Below are 13,486 nucleotides of genomic sequence, written 5' to 3'. Positions count from 1 at the left end.
TTCCCGTTTTTTCACACGTATCGGATGTCTGAAATGTCAAAGAATGTTTCTACCAAGTTTCAAGTCGATCCGACTCAATATGACGTCATACGGACCCGTCAAAGTTGAAATTCCGCGCGCGCGTCAATGGCGATATACAGTGCAACAATGCCAAAAAACCGCCAAATTTAAATCCGATTTTACTCGTCAGGATGGACGGTGACCCCCCATTTTCTTTACATATTTTGAAAGCTGATGAGTTGTACATATCATTTCATGGGTTGGCGATACTGAAAAAAATGATTAAAAGATATCAAATTTCTTAATAAAGTAAAAAAAGTAAATTTTCAAAATGACGTCATCAAAATTTAAGTTCACTCGAGCGTATCTCACTTATCCTTTGCCGATTTTCACCTAACTTTCAATATGTTGTAGCTTATTTAATGTTCTTTCATATTTATTATTACAAACTTTTGATTGGATGACGTCATCACCTCGTAAAAATGGATTAAAAGTATCCTTGTAAAATTTGACCAGTTTACGTGTTATCTCTATGGAAGAGCAGTTTTTCTGGAAGTGAAAATTGACATGACTATCTTTTTCGAGCACTAGCTCACTTATGCTTCGGTGAATTTTTCCCAGATTTTAGAATGTTGTAGCTGAGACTTTGGGCTATCGTAAGTGTGCCCTTCGTTTTTTCATACGATGTCGGGATCAAGTCAAAAAACTTACTTGAAATTAAAGTTTATCTTCGATGTATTGAGATATTTCTTTCTTTTTGCAATGTTATGTGCAATAACTCAAGAAAAACATACCCTATCACCACCATATTTTGCACATATTTAGTTCATGTCACGAACATTATTTCATAAAATAACAACGACTTGATCAGACGCCATCTTGGGTATGTAAATTAGGGTCAAAGGTCATAGATGTTTCATCCTGTATCTTGGTGAATACGTGTCCTATCTTTCCCATATTTTGCACACGTAAAGACCATGTTACAGGGATCATTTCATAAAACAACCACTTTTTGCTCAGATGCCATCTTGTCTGTGCAAAGTGGGGTCAAAGGTCATATGTACTTCTTTTTCTATTTTCGCTATGACGTGTTATCTCTATGGGAGTGGATTTTCTTAGATGTGAAAATTGACATGACTCTCTTTATCGAGCACTATCTTACTTATGCTTCGGTGAATTTCTCTCAGATTTTAGTATGTTGTAGCTGAGACTTTGCACTATCACGATTCGAATCATTGATTAAAAAAGAAATCGGATCACCTTAATTTGTCAGTGATGACAAATTACAATCTCTAGTTCTTTATTCTTCTTTCTTTGTTTCTTTCTTTATTTCTCCTCAAAAGTTGTGCAGAGGTTAGCTCAGAAAGTGCATTGCTTCTCAATGTCAAACTTATACCATATATGTGTCATGTCGCAAAGACGACAGCGCAAGTAAAATCGTAGTGATCAGTCGACCGTGACGTCACTATGACGTCATTATATGAAAACACATTTTCATGCATATCTCATTAATGGAGTGGAATATTTCAATGAAATTTACGTCACATATATTTCAAGTCAAGCGGATTCTACTCATATTCTCAAAATTCATTTTCATGTCAAAACGCGCGCGTACGCGCGCGTTGAAAAATTTGTATGCTCAAATCGAGCTCAAATTTTTTTTGCACACGTTTCAGACCATTTTGAGCATTTTTTGAAAAATTGAAAAAATCGGACGGACGCGTACGCGCGCACACATATTCGCACGCAGAGCTAATATGAAATAGAAATTTTCCATTTTTTCACACGGATCGGATGTCCAAAATGTCAAGGATTATTTCTACCAAGTTTCAAGTCGATCCGACTCAATATGACGTCATACGGGCCCGTCAAATTCAAAATTCCGCGCGTGCGTCAATGGGGATACACAGTGCAACTATGCCAAAAAACCGCCAATTTTAAATCCGATTTTACTCGTCAGGATGGACGGTGACCCCCCATTTTCTTGACATATTCTGAAAGCTGATGAGTTGTACATGTCATTTCATGGGTTGGCTATGCTGACAAAATGATTAAAAGATATCAAATTTCTTAATAAAGTAAAAAAAAGTAAATTTTCAAAATGACGTCATCAAATTTCAAGTTTACTCGAGCGTATCTCACTTTTCCTTTGCCAATTTTCACCCAAATTTCAATATGTTGTAGCTTATGAAATGCTCTTTCATAAATGTCATAACGCAATTTTGATTAGATGACTACATCACCTCGAAAAAATGGATTGAAAGTAACCTTGTCAAATTTGACCAGTTTACGTGTAATCTCTATGGGAGTGCAATTTTTATGGAAATGAAAATTGACATGACTATCTTTATCGAGCACTAGCTCACTTATGCTTCAGTAAATTTCTCTGAGATTTTAATATGTTGTAGCTGAGAGGTAGGGCTATCGTAAGTGTGCCCTTCGTTTTTTCATACGATGTCGGGATCACGTCAAAAAACTTACTTGAAATTAAAGTTTATCTTCGATGTATTGAAATATTTCTTTCTTTTTGCAACTTTATGTGCAATAACTCAAGAAAAACATACCCTATCACCACCATATTTTGCACATGTTTAGTTCATGTCACGAACATTATTTCATAAAATAACAACTACTTGATCAGACGCCATCTTGGACATGTAAATTAGGGTCAAAGGTCATAGATGTTTCATCCTGTATCTTGGTGAATACATGTCCTATCTTTCCCATATTTGGCACACGTAAAGACCATGTTACAGGGATCATTTCATAAAATAACTACTTTTTGCTCAGATGCCATCTTGTCTGTGCAAAGTGGGGTCAAAGGTCATATGTACTTCTTTTTCTATCTTCGCTATGACGTGTTATCTCTATGGGAGGGAATTTTTTAGATGAGAAAATCGACATGACTCTCTTTATCGAGCACTATCTTACTTATGCTTTGGTGAATTTCTCTCAGATTTTAATATGTTGTAGCTGAGACTTTGCAGTATCTTTGCAGAATTTGACCAGTTTACGTGTAATCTCTATGGGAGTGCAGTTTTTATGGAAATGAAAATTGACATGACTATCTTTATCGAGCACTAGCTCACTTATACTTCGGTGAATTTCTCCAAGATTTTGATATGTGGTAGCTGAGACTTTGGGCTATCGTGAATGTGCCCTTCGTTTTTTCATTCGATGTCGGAATCACGTCAAAAAACTTACTTGAAATTAGAGTTTATCTTCGATGTATTGAAATATTTCTTTCTTTTTGCAACTTTATGTGCAATAACTCAAGAAAAACATACCCTATCACCACCATATTTTGTACATATTTAGTTCATGTCACGTACATTATTTCATAAAATAACAACTACTTGATCAGACGCCATCTTGGGTATGTAAATTAGGGTCAAAGGTCATAGATGTTTCATCCTGTATCTTGGTGAATATATGTCTTTTCTCTTCCATATTTTGCACACGTAAAGACCATGTTACAGGGATCATTTCATAAAATAACCACTTTTTGCTCAGATGCCATCTTGTCTGTGCAAAGTAGGGTCAAAGGTCATAATGTACTTCTCTTTCTATCTTCGCTATGACGTGTTATCTCTATGGGAGGGAATTTTTTAGATGTGAAAATTGACATGACTCTCTTTATCGAGCACTATGCTTCGGTGAATTTCTCTCAAATTTTTAATATGTTGTAGCTGAGACGTTGCACTATCAGAACTCGAATCATTGATTAAAAAAAAAAATCGGATCACCTTAATTTGTCAGTGATGACAAATTACAATCTCTAGTTTTATTAGTTTTTGCCATCTAAGTTAACACCCTAGTAAACACACCCACACTCGCGCATTTTATATACACTTCCTCCAGCCCCAAATTTGGGCAAGACTGTCTCTGGACATGGTGCAGTTGTAAATCATGTTGAAACATGTTTGAATCTACTCAGCGTATTGGAATGCTTAGAATCTGGGGGGTGTTTCATCAACGTTTGTCGGTGCTGACAACTTGAATCACCATAGTAACAGTCAGTAACCAGAGCATCTCAGCCATTCAAAACCAAGGATTTTGCTGAAATTGGTCAGTGCCAACAGTTGTCGGGGCTGACAAGCGTTGATGAAACACCCCCCTGGTGTATTTCCTATGATATGTTGTGGTGCCCCCCCCCCCTTTTTTTTTTTTACCAAAAAGGAGCCAATGAAAACAAAGCTAAGCTTTCCTCATGAATTATCTAAAATGAAAAGAATATGCTTGTGGACTGCATGGCATTGAAAATATGTCATAATTATGGAGAGCCTTGTAATTCATGAGGGCAATGAGGCCTATTTGACTTAAAAGTGGTCACATCAGTGATTGAGAGAAGGTATAAAATAAAGAGTAAATGTACTTATGTGTCTTTTGGAGAAAAGATTCCCATTATTCACGGTACTTTGTGGACCACTTTCATTTTGTGCAAATAAATCAAATCAAATCAAATCAAAACTCTAAGTATAAAAGGTCGAAAAATAGTTAGTCTGAGCTAAAGTTAGTCCCCTCTACGGGGGTGGATCAGGTCAGCTTCAGAAGCGAGCTAACTTCAGTATAAAAGGTTCGCGAGTTTAGGCCGCGTTCATGCGAATTTCGTAGCCAGAATCACAAACATGAATCATGATTCAAAACGGCGTTTCAAATCACGGTCTCGGCGGAAGAGCGTTCATGCGGGCTTTTGCAACGCTGATTCTGGCTCTGCTCATCCTTTGCCATTGCGCAGCGCACTGCGCAGTTTGACCTTGTCTCTGCAACTCGAGCCAGACCTCCTTATGCCAACTGATCAGTCAGTTTATTATAGGCCTTTTTGTTTTTATTTCGGTGAATACTTTCCAGTAAGGTGTGGCATTCAGGCTCTACCCACAGATCGAGGAATATTCCTAATTCTTCGTCTCTCCAATTGTTTCCCTTGGTAGACACAGCGCTGCAGCCATTATTTTTATCAACTCAATCAGAGAGTAATTACATGTATTATTATATTAAACAGCTAACGTTAGATACCAGCATAGAATCGGTGTATGGCGTTGATGTAAACAAACAAGTGCAAGTATGGTACCAAAACACACGATTCATAAGACGTACACATGCGCGCGAACAGAGCAAGAAGCTGTGGGATACCCCACGAGACACGCATGCGCACAGCGCACAATGACATCATAGAATCATGATTGAAATCACAGTTGCATTCATGCGGTTTCTGCGATCGTGATTCTGGCAGAATCATGATTCAAAACACCCTTTTTTCCGCATTTCAGATCGGCGTTTTGAAACGTGTTTAAATGGAAAAATCGCATGAACGCAACGCAACTAAACATATTTAACGACTAAATGTGTTTAGAAACGCAATTCTAGTTTCGCATGAACACAGCCTTAGCCACGGCTAAATCCACTGACCTGTGACCGGAAAGCGTGTACGGTGCTTCCGGGTTGCCAATATGTACGTTTACTGAGCACTGTACTGTTGCCACCGGCGCGCTGTATATTACGCAGTGCATTGGTGTGTTTGCTGTTCAGTAAAACTCTCAATGCAATGAACTCTTTGAACTAGCTAGCAAACGACATGATTAAATCATAAGAAAAAAAATAGACCAGCTCAGTACGTATACACTATATATGCCGATGACTGGTTGAATTTCGCGAGTAACGTACCGTATAACAACGGAACTGAATTCGTACTCGTATTCGTAAGCATAAAAACTGTCACTGAATTTTCGTGCTCATTGGAAGGACAGCAGGCTAATGGGGGGGGGGGGGGGGGGGCGATAGGTCTGGTCTCGCACGTAACCTTGGGTGGTCGAGAATGGCAGTATAAAACGACTTGGCCCGAGCTAAAGGTAGCTCGCTTCAGAAGCGAGCTAAAAGTTGTGCCCAGTATAAAAGCGGTATGAGATTGCTTCACTCTACACATTATTGGCTTGCTCCCAGAGCAGAAGTGTCGCATGTAAAAATTTTAAGATGAAAATGCATCATGGTGAAAAGTTCCATTCATCGATGGTACTGTGGGGGGGGGGGGGGTGGGGAGGGGGTGTATTAAAGTTCCACAGAGACCAAATTATTGCAAATATTGAATTTGTAATCAGTGTTGCATACATCATCAATGTGCTATTTGAAAAAAAAAATGTATATTTTATGTGCTGGCATAGAAACTGACATCATAGAAGACATTGAGACCCAGCAAGAAGGTTAGAGAGAGAAAAAAGGGAAGCAGGTAGCTTTATACAAGTGTAGATGAAAGACATAAGTACAATATGTGAATAGATAGTCATAGATGGGTAGAAGCATAGGTACATTTGTATGTATCAGGCAAATAGATGGATAAGTTGGTAGACAAATAGGTATATTGGTAGATGGATGAATAGATCAACAGATGAGAAAGAAAGATACATAGACATAATGTACAGAGATAATGGTAATATCGATTATTAGTTTATGAAGTGCAAAATCTTTGTAGATTTTCTGCACTGCCCTGATCTGCTTAGCAATTGTGAACAGTTAATGAAAAACAAATTGTGTAAAAATGTGTTTCCCGACTTGATTTGAATAATGCAACAATTGGAGATTTCCTAATAATAAATGGTAAGTTATTCCACAGTTTTGGAGCTACATGAGCAAATGTTCGCTCTTGTGATGCAATTTTTGCCTTATGTGTTGGGATGTGTAGAAGAAGATTATCTTTCAAGATGGGGGGGGGGGGAGGGATGGATGGATCATGATTTGATCATTTGATCATTAAGATATGACAACAGTTTGCTGCTTGTATCCATCACAGAGAGACAGTTTCGCACCATATACTTGTAAACAGCGGGGAAATGACAGCTACCAGCTTCAACAGTGGTGTTTGTTGAGTTCATTTTCAGGGCACAAACATGTAGGGATGCTGATGTTGATTATATCAAGTAAACAGAGGTGAAAACACTATTAAGCCCTTTTATTGTCTCTGATTGTAATCTGCCTCTTTCTCTGACTGTTGAATTCGGAAGCCTAATACGGAAGACTCCATTGAAGTCCAATAAAGCAGTCTAGGCCTATACACCAGGGACTGCTGATCAGGGGAACAAATACCCACTCCTTTGTGGCAGTTGACAGAGACAATGCCCATCGTCATCCCGATCGCTCTCTCGAATTTGTCCGGCTTTCATTGTCTGTTGAGTTAAGCACCTGTAGCACTTGGATGATAGCCCGCCTTTTGTTGTCGGGCACAAAACACGGCTGTGTGTGTGTGGGACCATGGAGAGAGAGATATAAAGCAGGAGTTACTTGACAGTTTAGCTCAGGGTCCTGCAGTGATGTTCATTCATAGGATACCAAGAAGACAAGAGAGTCTCCTTTCTCATCCCTTCCTGTTTGTTATTGTTTATCCCAGGTGAAAGTGACTCGCAGGAAGAAAAAAAAGATGTATTCTTAATGACAATTAAGCCAGTGTTTTGCTGGTTCCTTAATACTTGTGAGCTTTTGCTTAAAGTGAAATGTCCTTATTTTTTTTTTCTTTTCTCCTTCACCTCTTTTGTTATTGTGGATTGCCTTGGGGTTTTTTTTTTTCTTTTTTTTTTGTGTGTAAAAGTTCTTGTGGACTTGGGAAATGAAACTGTTCATTGTTCAGAATTGTTAGACTTTATTCAGAAACAGACATTGAGGCTGTAATCGCATTTTCATTGCTATCAATCCGTCATGCTTTCTATAGTGCAATCACTGTTTCAATAGATCTTGTAATCATTGCAAGTCATGAACATTAATAACAACAAAAAATACTACCTGGTATTGTTGCTAAAATGTGTTCTGCTATCTCTTCACTTGCCTTTTCATTCCTTTTTTTCTGTTTTTCCTTCATTGTTATTTTATGATGATATTGCCATTAAAGAGCTCCCTTTGCTACTGGGCGTAATATTACTAGAGATAACAAATGTGACAAAACAGTACGAATGTATCACATTGTAATCACAAGATATTTTGCACAGCCTGACTGAAAACCTCTCATTGTATGAAATATTGAAGCTGCCAGGCATATTTGGTCAGAAAATGAAAGAATATTATTATATAAAAGAGATGTTCTTGACTGCATCTCATCAATGCATTTTAAACTTTTGTTTACATTTGTACTCTTGTATTCATTTTGTGGTGACTAATCATTCACTAATGAATATAATTTGTAATGTGAATGAATGGAAATGTGATGAATGACTGTATCTATGAATCTCTGATGGGTAAAGCGTATTTATGTGCTGTGCTGATCTGATACCTTTTTTAAGAATCTGAAATTTGGTTGAAGTTGAAAAGCCTCAAGAAAGCAAAGAGATTCTGCCTTTAAAAGTTGTTTTGCACCCTTCCCCCCCCCCATTTGTTGTTAACATATCTTCAGATCATTACCCCCATCAGACAGAACTCCTGCGATGGAGGGAAGTTATAACTGAATAACAGTTTTGAGTAGAATGACATGATTATCAAATAATGGGTGGCAAGCTGAGCCGAGATTACATGTTGTCGATTAACAATGGGATACACAGTTAGTCACTGCTGTGGTATGCCGGCCCATCTAGAGCGCCGGCTTATCCGTGTCAGGCCCCCTGGAGAGGTGCTCCATTCTGGGGACAGGATTAGCTAATCCCCATATTTAACCAGCTAATCCCAAACAAAGAGACACAGGGACAGTGGGGGTAGATAGAAAGAGAGAGAGTAGGGGAAAAATAAAAGGCAGCTGAAACAAAACAGAGTGGGTTATGCACTGTGATAGCCTCTTGTGTCCAGAAGCCCTTAAGACCTCTTACTTTTTCTTGTGTCTTCGGGAAGATTTTTTTTTTTTGCTTGAAGCTCTTTCAGGTTGAAAAAGAATCAGGTCGTTCCTTGACATGATTCCTCTTTGTATTTGTTGTTTTTCCCCTTCCAGAGACAATGGTTAACAAAAGGATGACACCTAACAGATAACATCACCTATCTCCTCTCCAGAGAGGGGGCTATTTCCCTTCAAAGAAACCATGTGGTAGTACTTTGACCCAATCACAAATACCTTAAAGTATGGTGAACAAGAAAAAAATGTCGGTATTCATAAACAAAGTGATTTATATATTTCTGCAAAGCTTAAGTCTCTAGGAATATGAATAGTTAACTTTCAGAAGGTGAAAATGTCTTTAGAACGATTGAGAGATGGTGTTTTGAGGCCCTTTTTAGACCACCTGAACCCGATCTGATGGCGAAATTTTGGTGACCAAAATTATGACGTCATGACATGGACGAATCAGCCCTGCGCTCGCTGATGTGATACGCTAGCTAACTTTGCACCTAAGCTACGCTCTGTATCACGCCGCGCGCGCCGTGGTTCGCATTCAAAGCGTGAATTCCGCATGATGACCTGAGTGCACCGAGGTATCTGTACGTGTCTTGTTTACTCTATCAAGCAAAAGTGAGTTATAATTTCACTTATTGAATCCATCTTCCTTCAAATTACCATGAAGTATACCTTTTTAGATTTCTACTTGCGCTTTCGCGCCTCAGTCTCTACTCTTAAACAGCTTATAGTAACCGTTTAATAGGCCTAGTTAGTACAGTAGTAGAGCCTAACGTTACGGTAGAACAAGAACTCTGACCTAGCTAACGTAAGGATCTACGTAGTGGCGTAGCCTATGTAGGGTTCGACCTACTACTCATCGACCGCCTAATGTTTATTTGCTTGATAAGAATATTTAATACTGAAATTCACGTAAAAAACTTGACCTACGTGATTGAGAAAATCCAGCTCTATCAAATGCCGTTGTTCCCTTTTCGATTTGAAGTTTCAGTGCAAAAATATTGCCGACGAACTAGCGTGGCCTCGTTTCAGCTCCCCGCGGTAAATCGCGTTATCAGGATCGACCGCTGTTTTTTGCATTGACAATGCACGCAAACCGAGTTGTATTGAACACCGTGTTGTAGAAAACATCAACGAAGCTTATTAGGAACTTCCATAGACATTACATTGTGCTGTCATTACGATTCGGTGAAAATATTCATTCGAAATTTTGTCCTTGATTAAAACCATTAAAGAAAAGTGAATTATCGCGTTTTCCCACACCATCCTCATCTACATTCAAAGCCGATCCATTTTTATGTGCTTTGCGCGCAGACGAAGTGCGTACTAAGTGTTCAGTGCGCGAATTATACGCGGTCGGTTTCAAAGAATGTGGTCGATATGTAGTGGGGCTACCATACACACCAAACTAGCTCTCCGGCGGGGACTCGGCGGTTCGCTACTGACGTTGCTTCAGACTATATTATTAGTATTATTATGGCTATTATTTATTTATTTATTTATTTATTTATTCATTCATTCATCTCTTCTTTTTTTAAATAATGGTACATTTTACCCTGCTGTTTCTGCCGATAAAGCAGATGCGACTAAAGACAGGCAAGGTACAGTATTGTATTGCATCCGCTCACAAAGAACTACGTGCTTTATGAATGGCGGACTCGATGTAGAGCTGGCTAGCGCTGCACACTCGATCGTAAAGGGTACGTTCGTCCACGTCATGACGTCATATTTTAGGGCCCCGAAAAAGACGGCCGTTCTGGAGCGAAAATCGGTGAAGTAAATCAGTCAGTTTTAACTCGCGATTTTTCAGTGGTACGAATATATTTTAAAAAGTCACATAAAAATCTGTTTTAACAGACATTTCCCTCTGCTTTGACACCTTTTGTATGATTTTCTTGATTTTAATGTCTCGTTCACCATCCTTTAACCTGTCCCTTACAGGGACCTGGCATACCAGGTTAGCAGATTGTACACAAGATTGTCGGCATTCATGGTCTATAAATTCATGTTTGGTAGTTTTATACTAGGTTGAAAAATTACTTTAATCAAAGGCTTAGAGTTCCTGTTAAGCCTCGGTTACACTGGAACCGAATCAGCTGCAAAATCGGGTGGATTCGGGAGCATTCTGTTCTCCTTCCCTGAATGGGTGAAAATTCGGGAGCAATTTTGGAACATTCGTGGAGGGATTCGGCTCGTTTTGAAATGTTGAAAACCAGCCGAATACCCTCCAAAATACTCCAGGGGGGTGTTTCATCAACGCTTGTCAGCGCTGACAACTTGAATCACCATAGTAACAGTCAGTGACCAGAGCATCTCAGCCAATCAAAACCAAGGATTTTGCTGAAATTGGTCAGCACCGACAGTTGTCAGCGCTGACAAGCGTTGATGAAACACCCCCCTGAATGTGGCCCCGACAAAAATCATTCGGGCCACATTCGGGATGTAATCGGATGGAATTCGGTTGGATTCGGGGCATTCTGGGCATTCTGGGCAGATTCGGGCCAATTGGTATTATTGGGGAGTAACGGCCCGAATCATTCAGCCAAATAGACCCAAATATTAAAAAAAAATATATAAAAATAGAGCTGAATCTGTCCAGCATGCCCCGAATACCTCCCTGAATCCATGCGAATCGTTACCCGATTACGGAGCAGAATACAGGCGAGTGAGCCGAATAGGCCAGAATGTGGTCGATTAGCAGTAGAATAGATCGTATGAGTGCCCAGAATGACCCAAATAGCCTCACGGATATAGCCAGATTGGCTATACACGTCCAGGGAGGCCTCTGCTTCATTCCACTTGGGGTGTCTTTGGGAAATTCGATGGTTTATTCGGTGCATTTGGCCATATTCGTGCCGATGCGGGTCGCATTTGGGCCACATTCGGCTCGATTGTGGCCACATTTGACTTGATTCTGGCCACTATTTGGGTTTTGCACTGAGCTCTATTCGGGATACCCAAAATTGATTCGGGTCAATTTGTGGCGATTCTGGTCTGATTGGGGACCTATTCCGAACCTATTCGTCTCTGATTTGGGGAGCTCCCCGAATCAGAGACGAATAGATTTGAATCCACCAATCCATCCAATTTGGGCGATATTCAGGCAGAATCGGTCCAATTTTTTGGGGGGGAGAATTCGGTTCTGGTGTAACCCTGGCTTTACCAATATCTGCTCTTTTTCTGTTTCAAAATCATATGTACATATTGTAGTCCTATTTATGATGTAATTTACCTTTTCCAACAAAGTACAAAGTGTGCAGTGTGCTTGTTCTGCTGCGGAATTCTGTGAAGATGTACATACAGCATGTAGCAATCGAGGCTGAACTCACTAGATTTTGACCTTCGCTGATCCCATTCAGGTACCCTTATATTGTTTTATCAAAGAATCTGCAAGCCCAGTGCACATACTGCATGTATTCATATCTCATGTCTGATCAGCACATGTGTATCATGGTGGACTTAGCATTTTTCTTGTAAACTTGCATACTGTTAACTGATACAGGCAAAATTAACAATGCATGAAAAATACTTTACTCCCCCCCCCCCCCCCCCCAAAAAAAAAAAAAAAAAAAAAGGATATGAAAAGAATATGGAAGAAATTTTCTATCTCCTTCAGGAGGCATGGAAAATGATATTTCCCTTGTCATATCTCGGCAACAGGTCAAGGAAATGTGTACTTTTCATACAAAGTGAAGATTTGTTAAATTCCATGTGTATTTGCTTAATATTGTCCTACAACTGTGACATCATGAACTGTTCACACATAAAGTTTTTGAAAAAAATTTCCTCTTCAAAATCCCGTCTTGTGGCCTTTGAGTAATTTAGTAATAATGAGACTGGTTGTGAAGTAGATCCTGGTTCCTCCCTAGCACTGAATTGTGTATCCTGCTTGCGTTTCCGACCTTTGATCATTAGAGGGATAATACACTTCATCATAAAGTGCCCCCAACCAAACAAGGTTGGTAATTACTATATAAGGTTAGCTGACTTCACTGTTTATAGGCGTGTCTTCATCAGCCCGAAGTTCAAACTAGCGGGACATTTTGCGGTCTTAGAAAATAGCCCGATACAGCGAATGTGCGTCTTCATCAGTTCGAACAGCCTGCTTCGGGAAATTAGTCCGAAAATTGACGCATGCGCACTTTGCAATATTACTCTGCCTAGCTCGCGGTTCGAGAATGGATTTCCCCGCTCAAAATCCCCTATATCACCGTATGTACGATTTTACAACCAGGGAGGTGAGTAGTACTCTCCAAAGGGATATTGATAACGCTACTCTTTCTTCTGTCCAGTGAGGCGTCTTATATGAAATTAACGAATTGCAATGTTTAAACAAATCCAAAATACACACAATCTACAAGAATCTTCAGCTAAGGTAGAGTGGACCAGAAGAAGAAGTTTACAAAAAACAAAAACAAAAACAAAAAAACAAAAAAAACAAAAACCCAAAACAGATAGCATGCACGGCACTGAGTTTTAATAGGGAGGTGAGAGAAATCACCTCCCTGGTTTTAAAGATGTCAACAACAGTAGGCTATAGTACACACATGTGATCCTTGAATACACCGTGCGTGTAATGTACTATACACAATCACTAGCTTGTACATGCGCTTTCCATTGCCAGCTGGCTAACCAGAAGCGTGGAGGGATCGAGAAAATTTCAGGCTGATGGAGACGCACCCAAATTAGCGC

At 39.5% G+C, this 13,486-nt stretch overlaps 1 protein-coding gene across 5 annotated transcripts in view; it reads left to right on the top strand.

Moving 5' to 3' along the window:
- The window catches only part of LOC140242135 (fucose mutarotase-like), a 269,459-nt gene that overhangs the window by 63,290 nt on the left and 192,683 nt on the right, over positions 1–13,486 (top strand). Inside the window, exon 1 of one of the 5 annotated variants that reach the window (XM_072321901.1) lies at positions 9,055–9,409. The exons of 3 other annotated variants lie outside the window; for them this stretch is intronic. The gene's annotated coding sequence lies outside the window, so the exon portion shown is untranslated. Of the gene's footprint in view, positions 1–9,054; positions 9,410–13,486 lie in introns of those variants that run through there. One more of the 5 variants, XM_072321900.1, reaches the window with a different exon arrangement.

The sequence above is a fragment of the Diadema setosum genome, chromosome 18 (assembly GCF_964275005.1).
Source record: "Diadema setosum chromosome 18, eeDiaSeto1, whole genome shotgun sequence".
NCBI lineage: Eukaryota > Metazoa > Echinodermata > Echinoidea > Diadematoida > Diadematidae > Diadema > Diadema setosum.
Note: the sequence above shows the minus strand (reverse complement) of the source record. Positions and strands in the feature narration are given on the sequence as shown.